This window comes from Macaca nemestrina, chromosome 4 (assembly GCF_043159975.1).
Source record: "Macaca nemestrina isolate mMacNem1 chromosome 4, mMacNem.hap1, whole genome shotgun sequence".
In the NCBI taxonomy this organism is placed as follows: domain Eukaryota; kingdom Metazoa; phylum Chordata; class Mammalia; order Primates; family Cercopithecidae; genus Macaca; species Macaca nemestrina.
Window position 1 is genome coordinate 127,653,369 of NC_092128.1, and position 6,000 is coordinate 127,659,368.

At 43.8% G+C, this 6,000-nt stretch overlaps 1 protein-coding gene across 3 annotated transcripts in view; it reads right to left on the reverse strand.

Moving 5' to 3' along the window:
* The window catches only part of LOC105495929 (zinc finger protein 107), a 101,589-nt gene extending 95,666 nt beyond the window's left edge, over positions 1 to 5,923 (reverse strand). For all 3 annotated transcript variants that reach the window (XM_011765850.2, XM_071095229.1, XM_071095228.1), the window contains exon 1: positions 5,899 to 5,923. The gene's annotated coding sequence lies outside the window, so the exon portion shown is untranslated. The remainder of the gene's footprint in view (positions 1 to 5,898) is intronic.
* Positions 5,924 to 6,000: the final 77 nt, after the last annotated feature.

A 6,000-nucleotide genomic window follows, 5' to 3' on the forward strand; every position in this document is an offset into this window, starting at 1 on the left:
GCTGGTCTCAAACTCCTGGCCTCAGGTTATTCGCCCACCTTGGCCTCCCAAAGTGCTGGGATTACAGTTATGAACCACCACGCCCAGCAGATACCTGTAACTTTTATTGCCAAGGGAAGAGGGGGTTGAAAAAAGAACAGTGTAGGGCCCTTCCCAGCTTGGGCTTAAGGAAAGAGAGAGAGAGATGTGAGATTTACTAATAGCAAATATCCTGGGTTAAATAAAGGTGGTCCTATTTCTTGGGGTTAGGCTACTGCTAGTTGTGTTAATTTTTGTTGGAAGTGAGCTAGAGAGGTTATATACTTAACCAAATTAAGTTTTCTGTTTTAATAGAAAAATCATTGGTAAGAAAAGGCCATTTATAGAGCTTAGACCTAATTTTGTTTTTATTTGTTTGTTTGAGACAGAGTCCCGCTCCATCTCCCAGGCTGGAGTGTAGTGGCACGATCTTGGCTCACTGCAAGCTCCGCATCCTGGGTTCACGTCATTCTCCCACCTCAGCCTCCTGAGTAGCTGGAACTATAGGTGCCCACCACCATGCCCAGCTTATTTTGTTTCTGTATTTTTAATAGAGATGGAGTTTCAACGTATTAGCCAGGATGGTCTCGATCTCCTGACCTTGGGATCCACCTGCCTCAGGCTCCCAAAGTGCTAGGATTACAGGGCTGAGCCACCATGCCCGGCCTAGACCTAACTTGGAAGGCATATTTCTTATCCAAAGTAAGGCCATGGGAAGAGTGACAAGTTTTTTGAGGTGTCTCTTGATAATATTATTTGTTCTCTACCTTTACTGAGAATCGGGGTTTTTAAGCACAATGGAGACGATATTCTATGCTTAGCACATTTGAGACCCCCATGTGACAGCTGCCTTAAATGAGGGGCCATTGTCACTTTGAAGGTATTTAGGTAGACCAAAGCAGGGAGTTTGTTGGTTTGTTTTATCTTTTTCTGAGACAGAGTCTTGCTTTGTCACCCAGGTTGGAGTGCAGTGGTGCAATCTCAGCTCACTGCAACCTCTGCCTCCCAGGTTCAAGCAATTCTCCTGCCTCAGCCTCCTGAATAGCTACAGGTGTGCACCACCACGCCTAATTTTTTTGTATTTTTAGAAATGACGAGGTTTCACCATGTTGGCCAGGCTGGTCTCAAACTTCTGAACTCATGATCTGCTCGCCTCGGCCTCCCAAAGTGCTGGGACTACAGGCCTGAGCCACCGCGCCTGGCTGGAGTTATTTTATTAATTAACACTTTTGTTACCTTAGAGACCTTTGGGCATGGAAATGCTTCCACCCAGTTAGCAAAAGTATATACCCATAACAGAAGGTATTGGATACCCTTTGTCTTTGGCATGTGGGTGAAGTCTATCTGCCAGTCCTCCCCTGGATAGCTTCCTATTTGGGGGGTTTTAGGAGGAAGGAGCCACCTGTTCAGGGAATTATTTTTAAGACAGACTTCATGGGAATTAGCAACCTGTTTGACTGTTTTTAGTAAGTTCTCTCCTGAAAACAATTAAAGGAAGGAAGGTAATCCAAACAGTCATTTAAAAATATGATTAGTATGGCTACTGCTCTTGAAGACTCAAATGTGAGGCTTACTGGGGAGAGGATGAACCCCCCGCAATACACACATTGGTCATGCTTTAAACCAGTTTTCTTTCATGGAGGACCTAGTCATTACATGGGGCTGAGAGAGGTTTTGGAGCAACTGAAAATTTCAGGCCAGGGCACACCCTGGTGTTATCCAAAGGCTTCTGGACTAAAGCCAGCCTCTAACCACCCATCCAGGTGTTAGCAAAGAGAATCTCCAGCTATCCTGTTGCAAAATTTCTCCTTTTCTATCTGTAGTCACCATGTCTTTTATCTTTTCTGTGTATGCAATGTGCAGGAATTTTTACAATTCAGGGAAACAGTTCTGTTAGGAAACATCGGCAAATACCATAGTAACCCAATAAGCATCTCTCTCTACACATCCTCTGGTGAGCACATGGTATTTCTAAGCCAACAGCACCCCCTAGTGGAAATAGAAATTCTCTCCATGAGGCACATTGTCACTCTTCTGCAATACACTGTAGCTTCCCAATTCTCTTTTTGCACCACTAAAAATCAGGCTCTATGCCCTTCTGTGAGTGAGAGAATGCTGCCTTTAACAATTAAGAGTAAAATGTCCTCCATAGCCAAATTTTAGTTTGAATACTGTCCTATCAGCAGAAAAATGCCATCAGGTCCCTACTGTTCTTTAAGGCACCTATTCTGTCTTTAACTAAAATAGTACTTAATTAGTAAGGGGACTTTACATCCAAAAGCTAACCAGAATCATTTTCTAAGGGTAAATGATTTAGCATGGGGCATAAGAGTAGAATACAGAGTTCCATCTAGCACAATCCCTCCATTAAATGAGCCTTACCCAAAGGCAACTATTACATACTCTTTCCCGAAATCCATTTTTTGGGGTGGCACACAGATCACACAAGTCTAGAAAGTCAAAGGGAAATCACAAGTGGACAAATAAGGCTATGTGGGTAATTGTGGCTAAAACCATCACCTAGTTCATCTGGTTTCATGGCTTGGAGAGGTCACACCCACAACCATGAGTGACACATTTAACATGGTGCCAGGAACCAAGGAGAGAAAAGAGTAGAGGTGACACTCCAACTGTTTTCCCCTTCACCCTTGGTCATACCCAAAAAAAGGGAGACTAAAAGGACTCTTTTATTCTCACTTTTTCTAGATGGGCAACAGACCAACTTCAGCTTGCACCCTTCTAGAGTGCATTCTATAACACTGGAACTTCTTTAACCTTGGGACTTTGAAGAATAAAGCAACTCATTTTCTTTTGCACATGGGCATGGCATTTATACTAAACCTTTACAAGCGTTGTAAGATCAACCCAGCTTTTTAAAAAGTCATATCAGGCAGGCTTATAGAAAATTATTTACCAGAACTAGAAAAGCAAATTCCAGGGAAGCCATCTGAGAATCCCCCTTATTGAGAGCCACCTCAAGTTCTCTTAATACAAGACCTTAGCCAAATAAAGGAAGACATAGGCTGATTTTCTGATGACCCCCAGTAAGTATATAGAAGCTTTCCAAAATTTAACTCAGGTGTTTCACCTTACATGGAAGGATGTTACGCTGCTCCTAAACCAAACCCTAACTGCAGATGAAAAGCAGGCAGCTCTACAGGAAGCAGGGAATTTCAGAAATGAACAATATGTAGCCTACAATGCACTCAGGTATGAGAGGAGAGTCACATCACATAGGAGCTGGGCCAAGCAATATGTAGCAAATCTCCACTGCAGAAAAGTCTGAAAAAATGAAGGGTCACATCAACTAGGTGATGAAATCAGAAATATAGCAAAATGATTCCTGTGGGCAAAGACCGAGCAGAAGAAATTACACCATGTATGTGATAAGCTTAGTAATACATCACTCTCTCTTCCTTAGGCATGATTCAAGCAAAAGAAAAGTCACATTACCTAGCTGTTAGGCCCAGAGTTATGTCACAATCTCTATTATAACAGAAGCTCAGGTAAGAGTCATATCAAACAGATGACGGTCCCAGAGGTATGTCACAATGCCTCTTGTTAGCAGGGTACAGGCATACCAACTCACATCACCTCGGTGCTGAGTTCAGCAATATGTCACAATGCTTTCTGAGAGCAAGGCCAAAGCAAAAGGGCAACATCACCTTGTTGTTGGGCCCAGTGATATGTCACAATGTTCCTTGTGGGCAAAACCTAGAAAGAGGCACATCAGCTAGGTGCTGGGCCTAGCAATGTTTTGATACACCCTGTAAGGAGAAACCAGGCAGAAACAGTCTTATTACCTGTGTGATGAGCAGAAAGATATGTCACAATGCTCTCTGTAAGCAGGGCCTAGGCAAGAGTTATATCACCTGGGTGTGGACCCAGCAATATGTCACAACAGCCCATGTGGGCAAGGCACAGGCAGGAGAGCCACATAACCTGGGTGGTGGGTGCAGCAATATGTCACAGGGTTCCCTGTGGGCAGTGCCAAGGCAGGAGAATAGATTTACATTAGTTAGGTCCTGGGTTCAGCAATGTTTCAATCCAATCTGTGGACTGAGCCCAGGCAGAAGAGTTGAATCACTCAGGTGCTGGGCAGAGGCATATGTCACAATCACAGCTGCAGGAATGTTCATAAATGAGATTAACAATCCTGCACATGTCCAGATTCCAGGTATGAGAATCAACACCTCTTTTATGTTGGGCCTAAGTACATGATTCACAATCTCAACAGTGGACTAGATCCATGGGCAAGAGCCTCAATTCCTCTCACAGACTGTTTTCTTAGTGGAGTCACAGTCTTTCAGGTATAGTGAATCTTGGTCTGAGAGTCAATAACCCACCTGTGGACTGAAATAAACAATGTTCAACTTTTGGCACTTTTTTGATTGTGGGATTCAGAATCTCAACAATGGGTTGTGTTCATGTGGGAGGGTGACAATCATTACTGTTGGCTGGGTATGCTTATGAGTGTCACAATCTCACCTGTGTCCTGAGGTTTATTAGAACATTCTCTGTCCTACTTGAGGGCTATGTACTGGGAGTTACAATCTTGTCTGAGACCTTCATGCTGGTATGGACCCATAATTGTACCTGTGGCCCTAAGCCCAGGTATGAGAGTCAACATGTCTCCAACTGGCTGAGTCCAGATAGAAGATGCCTTACCTGCCTGTGAGCTGGGTTTAGAAATGTTTCACCATTTCAACTCTGGCTGAATGTTCACATATGACAGTCACAATTTCAACTATGGACTGTGTTTGAGATTAAGAACCTCATCAGTGAGCTCCATCCTTGTAGGAGGGTGACAATACTAAGGGTTTTTAGGTGAGCATATGAGAAACACAATGTTACCTGTGTGCTAGGCTCTGCAATGACACTTTCTGTACCATTCAAGACTTTTACACAATATGCAAGTGGCATTTATAATCTTTATAAAGAGGAGGCCCGTGAACTCACCTATTTGCCTAAGCCTTGCTAAGAGACACAGGATCTCTGCTATTGGCTGGTTTAAGGTATAAGACTTATTATGCCATCTGTGAGCTGGGCCAAGATAAATGTGACAATTACACCGGTGGATAGGGAATAAGTAGAGTCACATAACCTGTTTTTTTGGAGCCAGAAATATGCCATAATCTTCCTGGAGGCCAGGGACTAGGCATCACCTGTTTGCTGGGCCTGGGAATATATCACACTGCTTTCTGTCAGCCAGGCCCAGGCAGGAGAGACACATCACCTGGTTGCTAAGCCCAGTAATATGTCACAATTTTCTTTGTGGGCAAGGTGCAGGCAGAAGAGGAGAGACACATTTCCTAGGTGATGGATAAAGAGATATGTCACAAGGCCCCATGTGAGCAGGGCCCAGGTGGTACTCCCATTCCCTACATGTTGAGCCCAGCGATATGTCAGAATACCCAAATACACAGGGTCCAGACAATAGAAAAATGTCACATTAGCTAGGTACTGGCCCAGCGATACACCACAATTTTTTTATTTTTTGCCAGAACCTAAGCAGTAGAGGAGAGTCACATCACCTAGTTTCTGGGTCCAGTGATATGTCACAGGACATGGCCCAGGCAAAAAAGTAAAATTATTTATGTGAAAGACCCAGAGATATGCTACATTGTCCTCTGTGTGTAGGGCTAACAGAGAAGAAAAGTATTACATAACCTAGGTGCTCATGCCACCTGTTTCACAATCACCCCAAGTGGCAGGGCCCAGTCATGACGGTCACATCACATAGGTTCTGGACCAAGTGATATGTCACAATATTCTCTCTGTACAGTTTACAGGAAGACAGTCACATAATCTAGCTGATGGGCTTAGAGATATGTCAAAATAACCCCTGTGGGCAGGGACCAGACAGAAGGATTACCTCACCTGTGTGCTGGGTTTGGCAATAAGCCATCTTTCTTCTGTGGGTATGACCCTGTCAGAAGAGAGTCACATCACCTAGGTTTTGGTGCCAGAACTATGTCACAT